The 17,652-nt window shown below is 45.9% G+C and overlaps 1 protein-coding gene across 2 annotated transcripts in view; it reads right to left on the bottom strand.

Moving 5' to 3' along the window:
* The window catches only part of LOC135906867 (neprilysin-1-like), a 103,074-nt gene extending 90,242 nt beyond the window's left edge, over window positions 1-12,832 (bottom strand). For both annotated transcript variants that reach the window (XM_070538535.1, XM_065438491.2), the window contains exon 1: window positions 12,509-12,832. The gene's annotated coding sequence lies outside the window, so the exon portion shown is untranslated. The remainder of the gene's footprint in view (window positions 1-12,508) is intronic.
* Between the last annotated feature and the right edge of the window lie 4,820 nt (window positions 12,833-17,652).

Below are 17,652 nucleotides of genomic sequence, written 5' to 3'. Positions count from 1 at the left end.
AGATATTCATTTTTTTTTTCCAAGTCATAAACAATTAATTAGCCTCGGCCATATGTTTTCTCTGTGTACTGGGACACGATAACCTGGCGCAGGGTATTAAGGTTCACGTTGCCAGTTTGGTATTCTCGAAATGCATTGGCGAGTCAAGTTTGTAGTTTTCTTATCCTTGATTTGAACTTGACCATTCACATTCAGCCATGTCGCGCTTTATTCGCACGTGTATGAACTAAGCGGCGTGAAAGAGTGCGCGTGAGTTCGCGTTTCTATAAATTGTTCGTGTTATAATCTAACTCTATAGCACATTCCCGCAATTATTATTTATTTGTGTGTGTGTGGGAGAGATCGAGAGATGCAAATGAGAGAAAGGCATGGAGGTTAGCCAAAGTTAAAGCCTCCGATTTGCTACCCTCCACTACAGGAAGTGAAAGCGGAAGTGAAGACGGAAAGAAGATCGGGGACAAAAAGAAAGGCGTGAAAAAAAAGGGGCGGCATCATTATAGTATTTCTAATAGGTCGCTATTGATATGTGAATACTCTTAGCCCTTTTGGGGTCACGGGAACAATACATATGAAAACAGTGCATACGTAAACCGTATGCCTCCAGCCGCAAACGTAATAATTGTAGCAAGTCTACAAAACCAATCCAAAATATACAGGTGTATGAAATAGTATATAATAGATATACGGAGTAACGTTCCTGATGATATACAATATATACACCCCAAGTCAAACAAAGCCAGGGTGGCGCATCAAAGAGTATTCAAATATGTTTCATAAACGCCACTGCACTAAATCACGTGGCAGCGAATCCCACTCCTCATTTGATCAGGGGGAAAATTAGTACCTGTAAGAGTTCAGACCACCCATTATGGGCATGAATTGGGAATTGTGACCTGCTCTTTACTTGTCGAGATAAGGGATGTATCAAATATTTGTGCACTAGTACATTAGTATTTGTGCAGCAGTACAACTTTCGCCCCTAACCAATCAGTTGGTAGACTGTGTTTCTCAAGTGATGCAGGGGAAATGATCAATAAATACTTGGCCAAGAATTCTGCATAACGTCTTGGAAATTCATTCGGTACACAATAAGGGCCGCCAAATTTTTTTTGGTGTCAAGGTCAAGCAGAAGGGCCAATATTCTTTGTGCTGATACTGCTATATCCGGCACGATTTACAGTTGGTCAACGCTTTCTGTATTGAGATGTACATGCAAAGGCTCCAAGGGGGAAAATACGGAATTGAAGTATTTGTCATATTTGTTGCCAATTTCTAAAGAACATGTAACAATACAACGAACATCATCAGTATACCGTGTGCTATCATGCGAAGGGGCAAGATGTCGCCAAAAGCGCTGCGGAGAGGCTTTCAAGAGGTTCAGCGTATGTACTCTCTTCACTTATACAATGCATCTAGGGGCCTGTAAGGTATCCTTAAATAGATGAATAAGTAAATAAATAAATAAATAAATAAATAAATAAATACATAACTAAATAAATAAACAAACACATACGAGTAATAGGTTTCTCTTTGCCAGTTTCGGCTTGAGTGACAATGATAAGAGTGATAACACATCTTCACATCTTTCTTTTTTTGTCTCTTGCACTTTACCTTCATCTTCAGCTGAATAACTTCGTGGGTCACCCAAGAATTACTCCATTTTATTGCTTTAAAGGGACACTAAAGGCAAATATTAAGTCAAGCTAAGGTGATAAACTAGTGCTTGAGAATCTCTAAGGCGTCAACATTATCGCGAACAGAACCTTAGTATTCGATAAATTGAGGTAAAGGCAGAACATTCAAACCTGATGACGAAGGTACTGCTCATTTAAATTCGGTCACCAGTACTTAACCGCTCGTTATCAAAACATCACTGTATTGCACTATAAGGCAAAAGAAAATGCTGCTTGTCCAGTTCTATTTCATTTTTAGAAAAAGGAACTCATTGGCACTACCCTTGACAACGACGTGGGTGGTCGAAAGGTTTCGTTTTGGCTCGACTGCACGCCGCCCGCGCTTTCGCGTTTAAGTAGTTTCGTTATCGCATAGTGCTCGGCTGGTTTTCTGGCTCGCGAAACTCGCACAAACTGCAAGTAGCAGAGAATTTGACGTCCATGTGATGTCGCAGGATGTCCTAACGGTCCACGCCACTTGACCAAAAGCAGCTGCAGCGGCCAAAGCTCTGTCTTGGCTTCGTTTCTCCATGGCCACGCGTCTGCGTTTTGTGCAAGAAACCGTATCGCCGTCTGCCGGGCTCCGTTTTACTCACCCACGCAACAAGGGGCGGTGATGGCGTATGCGACGTCACCACTGCCCTGTTGGTTTGGGGAGATTTGAATTGCGATAATGATATTCGGACCCTTTAGACGCAATTTTTCTCGTAAACTTAGTTCTTTCTTGACACGAAACAAGAGCTGCGAGGTTTCTGCAATGATATTTAAACAGTTCACGTCGACTTAGAATTTGCCTCCAGTGTCCCTTTAATTCGTCCTGGAAAGAACTGCTCTAACCAACAGAAAATTATGCTCTTAAATTGACACCACAGCGCGGTGACGTTCGCCCGCGGCCCGTCGGTTTACAGTGTCATTCCTAAATCATCAATATATATATATATATATATATATATATATATATATATATATATATATATATATATATATATATATATATATATATATATATATACGAGAAGAAAGGGGGTTAACCGAGGGACCCGATAATTATTAGTCATATAATGAGAAGCCAACAAACACTGACACCAAGTACAACATAGGGGAAATTGCATGTGCTTAATAAATGAAATAAAGTAATGATAAATTATTGGAAATTAAAGTGGATGAAAAAACAACTTGCCGCAGGTGGGAACCGAACCCACAACCTTCGCATGTCGCGTGCGATGCTCTACCAATTGAGCTACCGCGGCGGCGTTTCCCCATCCACTTTCTTGGGTATTTATGTGTACTAGTAGAACACTGGGAGTGTTAGCCAGCGCCCCCACTCACAGACCTTGGCGGCGGACGTGGAACGTCTTTTTTGCCGCAGGCGTCACGAGAACGTGATCTTTTCGGGTGAAGGCAACTGGTCAATAAACCCACATATGCTACCTGAAGGCATCAATGTTGCCGGATTCGAGACCCTCGTTAGTTAATATACGAGAAGAAAGGGGGTTAACCGAGGGACCCGATAATTATTAGTCATATAATGAGAAGCCAACAAACACTGACACCAAGTACAACATAGGGGAAATTGCATGTGCTTAATAAATGAAATAAAGTAATGATAAATTATTGGAAATTAAAGTGGATGAAAAAACAACTTGCCGCAGGTGGGAACCGAACCCACAACCTTCGCATGTCGCGTGCGATGCTCTACCAATTGAGCTACCGCGGCGGCGTTTCCCCATCCACTTTCTTGGGTATTTATGTGTACTAGTAGAACCCTGGGAGTGTTAGCCAGCGCCCCCACTCACAGACCTTGGCGGCGGACGTGGAACGTCTTTTTTGCCGCAGGCGTCACGAGAACGTGATCTTTTCGGGTGAAGGCAACTGGTCAATAAACCCACATATGCTACCTGAAGGCATCAATGTTGCCGGATTCGAGACCCTCGTTAGTTAATATACGAGAAGAAAGGGGGTTAACCGAGGGACCCGATAATTATTAGTCATATAATGAGAAGCCAACAAACACTGACACCAAGTACAACATAGGGGAAATTGCATGTGCTTAATAAATGAAATAAAGTAATGATAAATTATTGGAAATTAAAGTGGATGAAAAAACAACTTGCCGCAGGTGGGAACCGAACCCACAACCTTCGCATGTCGCGTGCGATGCTCTACCAATTGAGCTACCGCGGCGGCGTTTCCCCATCCACTTTCTTGGGTATTTATGTGTACTAGTAGAACCCTGGCGGTGTTAGCCAGCGCCCCCACTCACAGACCTTGGCGGCAGACGTGGAACGTCTTTTTTGCCGCAGGCGTCACGAGAACGTGATCTTTTCGGGTGAAGGCAACTGGTCAATAAACCCACATATGCTACCTGAAGGCATCAATGTTGCCGGATTCGAGACCCTCGTTATGTAGGTCTCGAGGGTCTCGAATCCGGCAACATTGATGCCTTCAGGTAGCATATGTGGGTTTATTGACGAGTTGCCTTCACCCGAAAAGATCACGTTCTCGTGACGCCTGCGGCAAAAAAGACGTTCCACGTCCGCCGCAAGGTCTGTGAGTGGGGGCGCTGGCTAACACTCCCAGGGTTCTACTAGTACACATAAATACCCAAGAAAGTGGATGAGGAAACGCCGCCGTGGTAGCTCAATTGGTAGAGCATCGCACGCGACATGCGAAGGTTGTGGGTTCGGTTCCCACCTGCGGCAAGTTGTTTTTTCATCCACTTTAATTTCCAATAATTTATCATTACTTTATTTCATTTATTAAGCACATGCAATTTCCCCTATGTTGTACTTGGTGTCAGTGTTTGTTGGCTTCTCATTATATGACTAATAATTATCGGGTCCCTCGGTTAACCCCCTTTCTTCTCGTATATTAACTAACGAGGGTCTCGAATCCGGCAACATTGATGCCTTCAGGTAGCATATGTGGGTTTATTGACCAGTTGCCTTCACCCGAAAAGATCACGTTCTCGTGACGCCTGCGGCAAAAAAGACGTTCCACGTCCGCCGCCAAGGTCTGTGAGTGGGGGCGCTGGCTAACACTCCCAGGGTTCTACTAGTACACATAAATACCCAAGAAAGTGGATGGGGAAACGCCGCCGCGGTAGCTCAATTGGTAGAGCATCGCACGCGACATGCGAAGGTTGTGGGTTCGGTTCCCACCTGCGGCAAGTTGTTTTTTCATCCACTTTAATTTCCAATAATTTATCATTACTTTATTTCATTTATTAAGCACATGCAATTTCCCCTATGTTGTACTTGGTGTCAGTGTTTGTTGGCTTCTCATTATATGACTAATAATTATCGGGTCCCTCGGTTAACCCCCTTTCTTCTCGTATATTAACTAACGAGGGTCTCGAATCCGGCAACATTGATGCCTTCAGGTAGCATATGTGGGTTTATTGACCAGTTGCCTTCACCCGAAAAGATCACGTTCTCGTGACGCCTGCGGCAAAAAAGACGTTCCACGTCCGCCGCCAAGGTCTGTGAGTGGGGGCGCTGGCTAACACTCCCAGGGTTCTACTAGTACACATAAATACCCAAGAAAGTGGATGGGGAAACGCCGCCGCGGTAGCTCAATTGGTAGAGCATCGCACGCGACATGCGAAGGTTGTGGGTTCGGTTCCCACCTGCGGCAAGTTGTTTTTTCATCCACTTTAATTTCCAATAATTTATCATTACTTTATTTCATTTATTAAGCACATGCAATTTCCCCTATGTTGTACTTGGTGTCAGTGTTTGTTGGCTTCTCATTATATGACTATATATATATATATATATATGTATGTATGTATGTATGTATATAGGCAGTAAAATCTCAGTAATACGATCGTCAGTTTATCGATTATTTCAGAATATCGAACTTTTAGACAAGCCCTGGCAGCTTTCCTATACATCCAATGCAAAAATTGTTAAGTTAAACGAATTTCTGAATAGCTAATATTTTACTTGCGCGAAATTGATCAGTGGAGCCGGGCTCATTTTTTAAATAGGTTCAACGAAGTTTTGCTCCCTGCAGCAATGACGTAGCCGATGCCGGCCGCCCCCAAATCGCCCCTCCAACGGCGGACATGTGCAGTGTGACAGTGGTCTGGTCACCTGTGCTGAACTATATCAGACCTGGAAATTGTTTCCAGATTCAGTCCCGAAGAAGAAGAGTGCGACGAGGAAGATGCAACGTCTGAGGAAGACTGAAATCCTGTGATTCTAGCCGAGGCTGTAGGATGCCTTGGAAAGTTGCGAGACTTTGTGTCTCAGCAACAAGCTGTGCCAGAGGATGTGCACAAAAACATACACTCTCTGGACAGCTTTGCTACTTCCTGCGTTTTAAGAGCACTAGTGCAAATTAGAATTATATCTTTTTTTTTTCGAAATGAGATAGGCAGCAACGTAACCGTTACGCAATTCGATGTACATAACTCCGCTCCCCTTCCCCTTTCCTTCTTTCTCACTGTCGGCTCACTGTCGCACGCTTTCACTCGCACACACAACGTACGGCACGCGAAGATGATGTTTTCGTGAGACGAATCAGGTACGTCCGTATCGCAAACGAAACCTGCACCAACTGCCAGAGGAGGTCAACCCAGGGCGCCTGCGTCTACCTTCCCCCTTCACAGCGCTTCGCCTCGTTTCTCCTTCCCCACTTCGCTCAACGTCACCTTGACTTTTCTCTAGGTTGCGTTGCTTCTCCGCGCGCTCCGCGCGCTCCTTCGTACTTTCGCTAGCTCGGAGCCTGCACTGATGTCCTGTGAGGCGGCTGATGCCTGCTTGAGCTCCCAAGTGAAATTTTCCCAGCAGCGCGACGGCACAGAAGGATTTTTAAGGTCAGTAGGTGAGATAACGTCGTTTATGGCTGCTCTTTCATTTGTACGGAAGCGCCAAAGAACCATCACGGACTGGATGAAACCAAGCAAGACTACCACTTGGAAACAGTTTTCTATTTTGTTCAGCTAAATAAGTGCTTTTTATGCCATTTTCTCCCCTTTTAGTCTATTTCATTTACCGTTTTCAAGCAAGATATTTGGATACACCTGGTCATGTTGCCAATTATTCTTCTTATAGGACGAACAAATGTTGTTCATGGTTCCTTCGAGTTTGTCTTAAAGGGCGTCTACTGTATACCTATGAACCGACAATATATGTACACGTTCAATTCGTGATTTTTTCTCTGATTACGGAGAACAGAGGTTCGCTCACTGGGAATGGTCGGCCAAAATTTCCTGCTATAGAAGCTTGAGTATGGCACATGTACCACTTGAACAATAAAAGGATGCTTGAAATTAGGAAATCAAAGAAGCCATTCGATATCACGCGGTACTTCATTCAGTCTTAGACATAATTATGCGTGCTTAGGAATACTTACGATCCTACATTATTTTTAGAGGTATTACGCCGGGATTTATTAACTGATTACGCAGCACACGCCTGCACTCACTAGCACTACTTTATCGGTGAACATTCAGGGCTATATAAGTTGTCTATCTGACGGGCAACATTACTTACCTATATGCTTACGTGCTCGAAACACCCCGGGCGGGTTTAGGGAAAGAAAGCTTCGCTTTAATGCTCACGTCTGTCATCGCTACGTTGTTCCTCAGTTATTAAGTTCATCGTGCATGGTTAATACTCCTCGATGCTGTTGACGCAACTGGAATGATCCCCTTTAAGGCTGCACCCGTTCAACGCCCCGGGGCAACTTGTTTTCCACAGTCTAAAAAACGCGCGTTTTGGCCTTCGCGGTCCACGCACGCCGGCATATATACGATTCTTTCTGAGGTCGGCAGATGGCAGGGGCAGTGCTGTGTGCAGCAGCGACTTGAATATTCACAGGCGCCTATCTTAGGCCTCCTTCGTGTAGATGTTAACGTATCAACTTACTTTTGTGCGGTGGGGCATTCTGAACTTGCCAGTTAAGATTTTTTTATGGCATGGAAGACCTTTTTTTTCTAGTGGATGACTTACCGAAGCGAATTCCGAGCCATATCTTACAGCTGTCGAATCTTTGCAGCCAAGAGTTCGTTACTATACAGGTCACCTATCGCCATCTAACGAACGTAACAGAAACCAGTCAGTATGATCCATATAATACGTCCGAGTTGGCGCGTCCCACTTTTGGTTAAAACCAATGTCTAATTTTGTGCTACCGTGCTGCCTCTATGGTCGAACCAGGTTTGCTGGCGATGTTTAGCTCGCAGAGCGAACCCAGTTCGTCGGAACGAACTAGGCGTATCTGTGAGTAAACTGAGAGTTTACTGGGGGGGGGGGGGGGGGGGGGGTAATCGTTTAATGGTTTTAATGGTTTATTCTATGCGCTGTGAAGTTCCGTTGTCAAATTTGCAATTCTATCAGTTGTGATTGGCTCAGAGGGCTGCCACGGCTTCTCTGATTGGCTCAAAGCGCCAACATTCCGAAATTCAACAATATGGCGGTATTTGAAAGTGTCGAGAATAGCGTTCCATGTTTCTGGGCCACCATTATCGCCCACTTCACCACACTGACTGCATGTTTCCTTAGCCGCATCATCTTCTAGAATGACTGAGATTGAAGTGTGAAGTGTTATTAAAAGTGCAGATGGGCATAAGCCCAAGTGTTTGTAGTCCCCCTTCGTTCATCTTCCGTTACCTTTCTCTAAACTACGAACATCACCCTTTCTTGGTAAATACAATGACAAGTTTTCTCTAACGTGTCGTGATACAAATATTTTTTTTCGTTTTCGCATGATAAATAAATGTTCTCGCTTCCTATATGGGAAATAATTACAAAATATGTCCCGCAGAACGAACGTCTAGCGTAGTATCGCTGGTTCGAAAAACAACTTGCTTAGAACTTTGAAACATGTAAAATATCGCCACCTAATTAATTTCTAAATGCCTTTTCTTGTCGTCCTTTCTGTATCCATCGTAATTGAGTCCGAGAGCTGAAAATAAAGAACTTTGACTGAAATACCAATGCCTTGCTAAAACCACAAAATTGACCAACAGCGGACATTTCATTTTCAAAGTTGCTTATTATTCTTTATTAGATATTTTTTTCAAGGAGACTGCAACCGAGTTGAAGTTGGAGTTGAAGTTTATAATAATATCAACAATAATAATAGTATTGATAACTGCTTTATTAAATAATAACCAGCTCATGATTTGCCTTGTTGAAAACCAAATTGGTGCTTTGTAAATTGTAGTGGCACCTCTCTCTTAAAAATAGTGAGTGAACTTGATATTAATAACCCGTACGTTAATGTCCGAAAAAAGGAAACAGAGAAGCGAGATTGGCACATAAGTAGTTAAAATATTTCTCTCTTTATATGTATATATTATTTTCTTTATTCAGAATGCCCTAAAGGCCCCCCGTTGAAGGGCATAACATAGGGAGCATATGCAACATCGTCAAATGTAACATGTAACAGATGACAACAATATAGAAAGTAAAAAACGAACAGTGGAAAACATTCACACTCTAAAAAAAAAATTGCAAGGTCACCTTGTGTTAAAGTTTTATTTTATGCAATGCAGAACAATGGTTATACAATGCAAAGCACTGAAGTTTAGTGCCACGAAAGAGTTCTTTTCAACTATAAGTAAATATAGAAAATCGATGAAAGAAAACAGGAAGAGCGACAAAAAGGGGACAAGCACGGTTGATGAAAATTCAGAGCATAAAATACCACTGAACAAGTTTCTGAAATTGATTAATGTCGAGTTCTGTTGCAATGTCAGAAGGCAGCTTATTCCATTCGGTTGTAGTGCGCGGTATGAAAGATGAGCGTATCGTGACGTGGGGCAATAAACGCGTTTCAGTTTAAAGGAATGATCATGACGAGAGAGTATAGCGGACAGGTTATGAAAAAAGAACTTCAGAAAGGGACGGGTGGTGATAAAGTTTATGAAAGAGTGTTAAGCACGCTATTTTTCTCGATTTCCGCACGCTGTATATGTGACGCTAGCTGTTCGTGAATAGTCAAAAAAAAATAAATCTCGTAGCACGATTTTGCAGAGCTTCAATATCATTAATAAGGTACTCTTGTTCATGGTCCCAAAAGGCTGACGAGTACCTTTGGTCGAATTAATGTAGTGTATGGTAGTTTTCTAAAGTGGGGTGGGGCGTGTATTAGATTAAGTTTTATGAGGCCTAGACTGCGGTTAGTAGAAGCGAAAATGGTTTCAATGTAGCTTTTCCACGTAATATCTATGCAGAACGGATGCCCTAGGTACTTATAACTGGAGACAAGCTCAATGTGACTCAACGTTCACGTGACTAGCGCAAGAGTGGACACGGGACACTAAGGAGGTGACAAGGACAAGCCTTTTTAGTGTCCCGTGTCCACTCTCACGCTAGTCACTTCAGCATGGAATACCAACTAGCCCGGTCTCACACCCTGCTTCAACGTTAGTGTCTTTAATGCGTGGGACATTTGAAGTCTAGTAGTTCGATTAGTAAAGGGCAAATTTAGTCTTTGAGGGATTTAGTGACATTGACCAAGTATCGCACCAAGCACTTACAGAGTTAAGGTCAGTTTGAAGAGCCTCTTGATCAATTACAGAAGAAATTATACGGTGAATGACACAGTCATCTGCGAAAAGTACGGTTCTGCATGAAACACTGTCTGGCAAATCGTTAATACAAACAAGAAAGATAGAAACACCTGGCGTCACCTAGCCACATGAAGAGTTAAAACTATTTATTGATGGGGACTGCATCCTGCAAGAGAAGTATTTAACCCATGCGAGAACTAGAGGAGGAATGTTATACCTTGCTAGCTTTGTTAGAAGACGGTGGTGTGGAACACGTTCGAATTTTTTCGAGTAATCAAGGAATATTGCGTCCATCTGGATACCAGCATCTATCGATGACTGCAGGTCAGCAATAAAGCCACTTAACTACATGTCCCACGAAGATCCCTTGCGGAATTAAAAATTAAGCTGTGCTCTGCCGCGGCATTCGAGGGGTGAAAAATTATCTGCACACGCGCGCAAATAAAACCTACTGGTGCCTGACTGTGGTGAAAAATGAAAAAAGGGCCCGTACTGCTAAATCTAGTCCTTTAATTTCAAATGAGCGCTGAAAGAAAAACGCTCAAGAGAGCGGAATGAGGGCTTGATCGCCTCGATTCTTCATGTTTACATTTCGTTTGTTTGCGCTCAATCACCGCGCGCCTTGGTGATTGCTTGCGCTTAATCATGTTTGCTCTGTGAATTCTTGCGCTTGTAAGTGTGCTGCGTACACATAGCGGTTACACTGAACGAAGAATTCGTGTAAAAAAAAAGGCTGACAGTCGCTTGGACCGAAATACTTTCGACATAACCTCGCTGAAACGTGCGACCCTCACGGCAACTAAACAACACCCTGTGTGTGTGTGGAAACGAGTGCGCCAGCAGTCTTCTTGCCGCTGTGTGTGCCTGTCGTGTAGCGATTACACGGCGACTGCTGTGTCTTGTGGTTCAGTGCTACGAGCCAGTGCAACTGTCGTGACATGATGAAGAGGTGGTATGGATCGTGTCAGCGAGTCTCCTCGATCGTGTTCGGGCTGCCAGTGCGATCTAATCTCGCGGCACACCAACATCGAGCGTAGTGTGTGCGCGTGTGTGAATGCGGTTGACTGTTCTCGTGAACCGTGCGACGTCGCCACGTAAACTTGAATCATGACGCGCGTTGTTGTGTTTATGCCTTTTCGCGTCCGTGCACCGCTAAAGCCCCGTAAGAATTAGAGGGCCCTTATACGAAACGCACGCGGATTGGCCTAGCTATTACTGCACTGTGTTTTGCTGGCAATCCGCGTATCGCTTCTGGCGTTTTTCTTATGTTCATTTGCAGTTGTGCGTTTTTCACCAGTAAAATAGCATCGCCGATTACTGAAACATCTTCGAATGTAAGGGAAACTTGGAAGGAACGAACACGCAGCTGTATGCAATGCAGTTTGATATAGTGTATCACACTTCATTATTTGATGGCCACTAGCAGTGGCTATGCAGTATTTTTTTTAAAGCAGAGCACTGCAGGCACTTAGGAATATATTTATTCACATATGCAATGCACAAAATAGGATTAGATTATTGGAAATGACTTTTTGGACATATTGAGAGTTGGAAATGAGAATTGTAAAGACTTTTTGGACATATTGTAAAGCGTAGTTAACAACGCGTGCACAAACACACGAAAGTGTAAAAGTAGAATTCGCTGCTGAAATTTGCTATTTTTTATCGCACGTAACGCAATGTGGATATTTGTCAGCAAGTTAATCTGCTTCTGCCCCACTATTTACTTGCATGCTAGGTCATAGTGCACTTGCTAAGTCAACGGACTTATAATGCACTAAAATCAATAATCTCCACAAACTTCGGCCACCAACATTCATGCGCGCGAGTGAAATACTATCACAGCTCGACACACGCACGTGTATGCTTTCTATCGCACCTTTGTATCGTTGTATGTTACTTGCGTCGCATAGTCGTGCAGTTACCGACGGTTCAAAGTCCGTCCTTCCAATTCTGTGCAACCATCTTTTTCTTCTGGTTAGGTTGTGGTTGCCACGCGGGGTGCAAAATAACTTCTTGCCATACTTCATCCGGTTTCGATCGGCACCCGACCGCACAGCAACAAGGCATTTCGGCCTCCCGGAACGAAATTATCGCAGCAATATGCGCAGCACTACAGGCGAAGCGCGCGCACTTCGCCCGGCACGCAGGAACTTGGCGGCAAAGGGCGGAGAAAGGTCACATGTCACCGATCAGCCTATCGCTGGCGCCGTCGGCTGGATTAAAGCCTTTCGGTACTTTAAAATTATTGAGGGACAATAAAGCAGAACGCTTGGCTGTTCCACTTGTCGAACAAGATTGGACTTACTGTGAAAAGATCAGTACGCTCGCTTCAGGTTCTCGTCATCCACTTCAAATCGTCCTCAAGTGGCCTCACTGCTGAAACCTCCCGCAGGACGCAGAGGTTGTCTTCAGTCACGAAACACTTCTGAGGCTTTTTCGCCTGCAGACGAGCCAGCGCCGCGTTTGAAGACGACGCCGACGGCATGCCACTGTTCGTACGGGTGGTCGTGCCACGCTTGTTTCGAGAAAACGATGGTCCGTTCCGCGCGCCCCACTGGGAAGAGGATACCAGCGAGCGAGCGGCCCGCTCCGTACGCTGGCCGCCCCAGTGTACGGCACATGCGCAGTGGCGTCTCCGCCGGCCCGTAAGCCCGCTGAGCTACAACTCTTTATGTAATCAGAGGTGCGTTCGGGCCGTCGTCACTGCCGTTCCGCTGTCAACGGCGCATGCGCGGCACGCGCACAGAGGGTTAGAAGCCCTTCAGATATGCGAGACAGACCGAAGTGCGTTTGGCTGCCAAACCCACCTAACGAAGAAGTGGGTGGAACCTGACTGTTGGGCAGTTGCGTGCGTAATATACTCCGTGGTTCATATGGTGGTCTAAGCGAAACAGACATCACACTTCAAGCTACGGGCACGGTTTTCCTTCCGTGTCGTCTGGCGCACTACAGAGGTGCGATGCCTGCAACGCCGGTGGCGGCACTCCTCGTCAGGCGGCGAGCTTCCTGTAACAATTCTAAAATTGAACTTGTACATGCGGTAAAATCGCTAGGTATGTTTTTTGATCATACTATGATGTGGCAGAGCCATATAGATTTTCTTGCTAGTAAGCTTTCACAAATCACTGGAATATTTTATTCCTTGAACTATCTTCCTCGCTTTATTAAGTGCTTGTTATATAATTCACTTTTTCTCAGCCATTTAAATTATTGTTGTTCGGTCTGGGCTACCACTTCTGACACAAATATCAACGGGCTGTACATACTGCAAAAGAAGGCTCTTCGCGCTATTTGCAATAAACCATACGATTTCTCTTCAGCTTATTTATTTCATAAACTTAACACACCGAAAGTACAGGCCCTTTTTAAGTATCGTTTAGTGCTTGCGTATAAAAATGAACAGAAAAAGAACATCAACTACATTACTTCTATGGCTAACTTAAAGCTACACGAAACTCCATACAGCACAAGAAAGCCAGACTACTGGCACGTACCAAAATCGCGCACAAACTATGGATCACAAATGCTGTTCTCCAGGCTACCTCGGTTATTAAACGATCTTATTGTTAATAAAATTGATATTGCAACTTGTTCTCCTCCTGATATTCTTGATTTTTTCTCTCGTATGTGAGTTCTACAATGCCTGTGTGCTTTTGAAGTGCAGTGAGACTTCGTGTTTTTGCTTGCTTGCTCACATCTTGCTTTTGTTGTATTTTTTTCTTCGCCGGATTTGCGATGCGTATGCATGATATGTTGTAATGCTTGAATATGTAAGTACTTGGGAAAACTGTATTTCCGCTCTGCTGCTCCCTTATTTTCTTTTTGTATTTTTGAGGGTATTTGGGGCTGGTCAAGCGCTGCTACGAGCAGCTTTTTTCCTCACTTTACCCCCGCAAAGCTGTATTTAGTTTTTGTGGAAATAAAGCATACATACATACCTTACCAGGGCGTTGTTTCTGCTGCACAGCGACACTTTCCTAGAATGTTCTATCGCGTCAACATGGCACCCCCGTATATTCTTACAACACCGTCTGAGAACCCTGAGCGCAAACGCGGAAGCTTGCTGTAGCTTTCAATGTATGGCCCTTTTGAGCGAAACTGCCCAATCTTTTTTTTTTTAAGCGGAGACCTTTCTTTGGCACTTTCGCCTGTATTCGTAGTTGGCGGCGGTCGGTGGTCGGACTTGCGACACAGAGGCGCCGAAGGAAAGGTAGCGTGCTTTCTCGCAACCAAGCTGCGGGAAGGAGCGGGAGGAAAGTGAGAGCGATAGTGCCACACGTGAGCTCTGGCACAATCGAGTGGATGAAAACACAGAGGGAGGAGAGTACTGCCGCACATGAGTCACGTGAGCTTTCGTTCGCTCGCTCATTCGTCCATTCAAGCTATTCGTTTACACTGGCAATCATCGTCGATAGAGTTTCGGTCATCGTTAATCATTACTAATATTGCACCCGGTGGGTTGTCTCTGCGAACCATTCCAAGCCGTCTACAGCGTCTGTACGACAGTCGTAGATTTGTCATACACGCCTTATTTCGCCCTTCGTGCCACTCTCCTAAAGACGAGTCCCCTCGTGGAAACGTTTGCTTCGACCTGAGACTTTTCGTGCACTGCTAATCTCTTCAAGTCTCCGCCTTCCTGTGAACGTATGTGTTGTTTAGATATCAGGTACTATAATGCTCCTCCATGTGAGCCTCGAGGTATTAACGAACATACCACATATCTATGTCGGCAAAATGAACTCTATTTCGAGCAAGGAGACAACGCGAAAATATTTCACAGTGTATCGGCGCCTATGGTTATGACTATACGATATCCCCTTCCAAGCGTTACTCCTTAGGCTTCTTCAACATAAATGTATATTGCGTTTCTCTGATGACATTTGTGATTCTGTGTTTTGTGATATAGTTCCATGTTTATCATGTGAAAGTAGCAGCCGGCACCGTCTCGTGGTGCCAAATCTGCTTATTTATTCACGTCAATAAAATAACTCTTTTTTGCAGTAAAGCTCGAAATGTCAATTAGACCTACTAACATAGAATGATTCAAACTTAACTTGCCGTCATAATAACACGTGTAGCTCGACCCCAGGGGAGGAACATTGAAAGGTGCAATATTATGCATGCGTATCATTCAGGCCATTTTCTTGGCCTTCAAATACAGTCCAACCCGGGTATATCGAACCCACTATTGGATCTTGCCGTTGAGTGCGGGAGTTGGCCGACATTGAGAAGGATTTTGAGCTGAAACTGAAGGCTTACTTTGTGGGGTCTGATGTGGGCATTCTCACACCGTACTCTTGGGACAAAGGAACGACAACACAGTAGTGCAAACAGTCACAAGGGCATTTATTGCACCTTTCATACATCAATGCCTGCTAGCCGAGTTGCTATCCACAAAACATGCCGATGGGCGCGCGACAAATCTAGAAGTCCGACTTACCGCGTCCTCGTGAGCGAATATGTTCGCTCCATGCTGGATCCCAACGCCTGGTCGTTCGCGTGTATAGTCACGCGAATCGTGGCGCGTTCGAAGGCGGCCACGCGAGGCGGTCTCGCAGATGCATCGGTCGCCGCGTGCTCGCGGGAGACGTCCCCCGCCGGGAAAGAGGGTTGCTGCACGTGCAAGCACGTCTGTCCCGCTGCCTGTCTGGAACCCAAGAGAGCGCGCCTTGCCTCTCCCGCCGAGGGTAACCCCGCAGCCGCGCAACACTAGCGCCATCTCTCGGACTGCGCCTGTACCACTCGGACCGCCGCGTGTGCGGCGAAGCCGCACTACAGGAGACGCGCTATGCGGGAAAAACATCAGGGGAGGCGCGAGGGTCGCGCATTCCCACATCCCCCCAACCTTAAATCACTTCTTATTCCGGCGAAACATGTGACACGGTCTAACATTTTTTTCTTCGCGAACAAGGTAGTACATGCAACAGTGGTCGCGCCGAAGAAATGTCTACACGCTGTCCATAACATGCGGGCCGACTGTCCTTGGGTGCACCGCTGGCGTCCGCCGGTCACAGCAGCAGCTTTGCAGCCTCGATAGCACGATCCCAGGCCAGGACTCCGGAGACGACGACGCAGTAGTCGGTACGAGCAAGCGTCGCTCGCGCCGACTCGCCCTGCTGGCGGGAGCCGCAGTAGCTGTCGGTGACCGCCGGCTCTTTTGTCCGCCGACGAGGGTTGTGAGCTGGATACAGGAGGCCGCCGAAGTCGCTGCGCCGAACTGGCCACAGCATCACCATCGCCCGGGGTGGCTCGATCGTAGTCCGGGCAGCAGCGCAGACGATGTGCAGGTGACGGCAAATCAGGGGTGACTCCAATCACACTGCGTAAACTCAACACACTCGGCAAACACTGAAGTAGTGCAAGGGAGAGGAATTATGCATGCGCATCGCCCACGTGGTACGATGTTCAACTCGGCTAGCAAAAGATCGGGCAGCTATACTCAGATGCTAAGTTCACGTGAACGAAGCTCGCTTTCTTGAGTCGAACGAGTAATTTCAATTCGTGCGAGGCTAACTAGAATGAGGTAAGCAAAGTGCATCACCTCAACGCCACGGTCCACCAGGTTGTGTCCCTCGACGTGCGACAGGCAGCTTCGTAAAGCCTTAGGCCTAAAGTGTCGCTACCCTGACAACAACCGGCATCCAAAAACAACACCCACAATGGGCGCAAAACAGGCAGCCGCGAGGAGACGTCAGCTCTGCGAGGTGGTCCTACTCCGCTCGGTGCACACAGCATCCGAGTTGACGGCGCCCACCGTCCCAGACGGTGTCGGAGCGCCCGGTGCCAGGCCGCAATACCAGTCAGCCCGTCGTGGCACCCGTGGCCCGCGGCCACCCGGCTCCCAGAGCCGCGACTTCATCAGAGTCAAAGAGATAGAAGAAGCTATTTACATATTTACATAGGAAATTCGGACCACCCACGAGGCTTCCGTACTCACTCGCTTCAGGCTTGCCACTGTTCCGCGGGCGCTCAGCCTCGCTCTCCCAGGATGCAGACCACGTGGCTCTCGTACCAACGAATGCCATTAAAAAAAACACTTGCGAAAAGGCTTAGTAAGTTGACATGTTCAAACACACTACAGCCACCGCCGCCTCGCTCAAGAAAGCACGCCGCTGACGCTAGCGATCAAAATCCACGCTAGGCCTACGCTTCGGTTCAAACAAAGGTCTCGAACGAAGCAACACTTAAAATTATCGTCCGATGCCCCAAGAGCCCCACGTTGGGCGCCAGATGTGGGGTCTGATGTGGGCATTCTCACACCGTACTCTTGGGACAAAGGAACGACAACACAGTAGTGCAAACAGTCACAAGGGCATTTATTGCACCTTTCATACATCAATGCCTGCTAGCCGAGTTGCTATCCACAAAACATGCCGATGGGCGCGCGACAAATCTAGAAGTCCGACTTACCGCGTCCTCGTGAGCGAATATGTTCGCTCCATGCTGGAT

The sequence above is a fragment of the Dermacentor albipictus genome, chromosome 5 (assembly GCF_038994185.2).
Source record: "Dermacentor albipictus isolate Rhodes 1998 colony chromosome 5, USDA_Dalb.pri_finalv2, whole genome shotgun sequence".
Taxonomy (NCBI): Eukaryota; Metazoa; Arthropoda; class Arachnida; order Ixodida; family Ixodidae; genus Dermacentor; species Dermacentor albipictus.
This window is presented reverse-complemented; position numbering and strand designations above follow the sequence as displayed.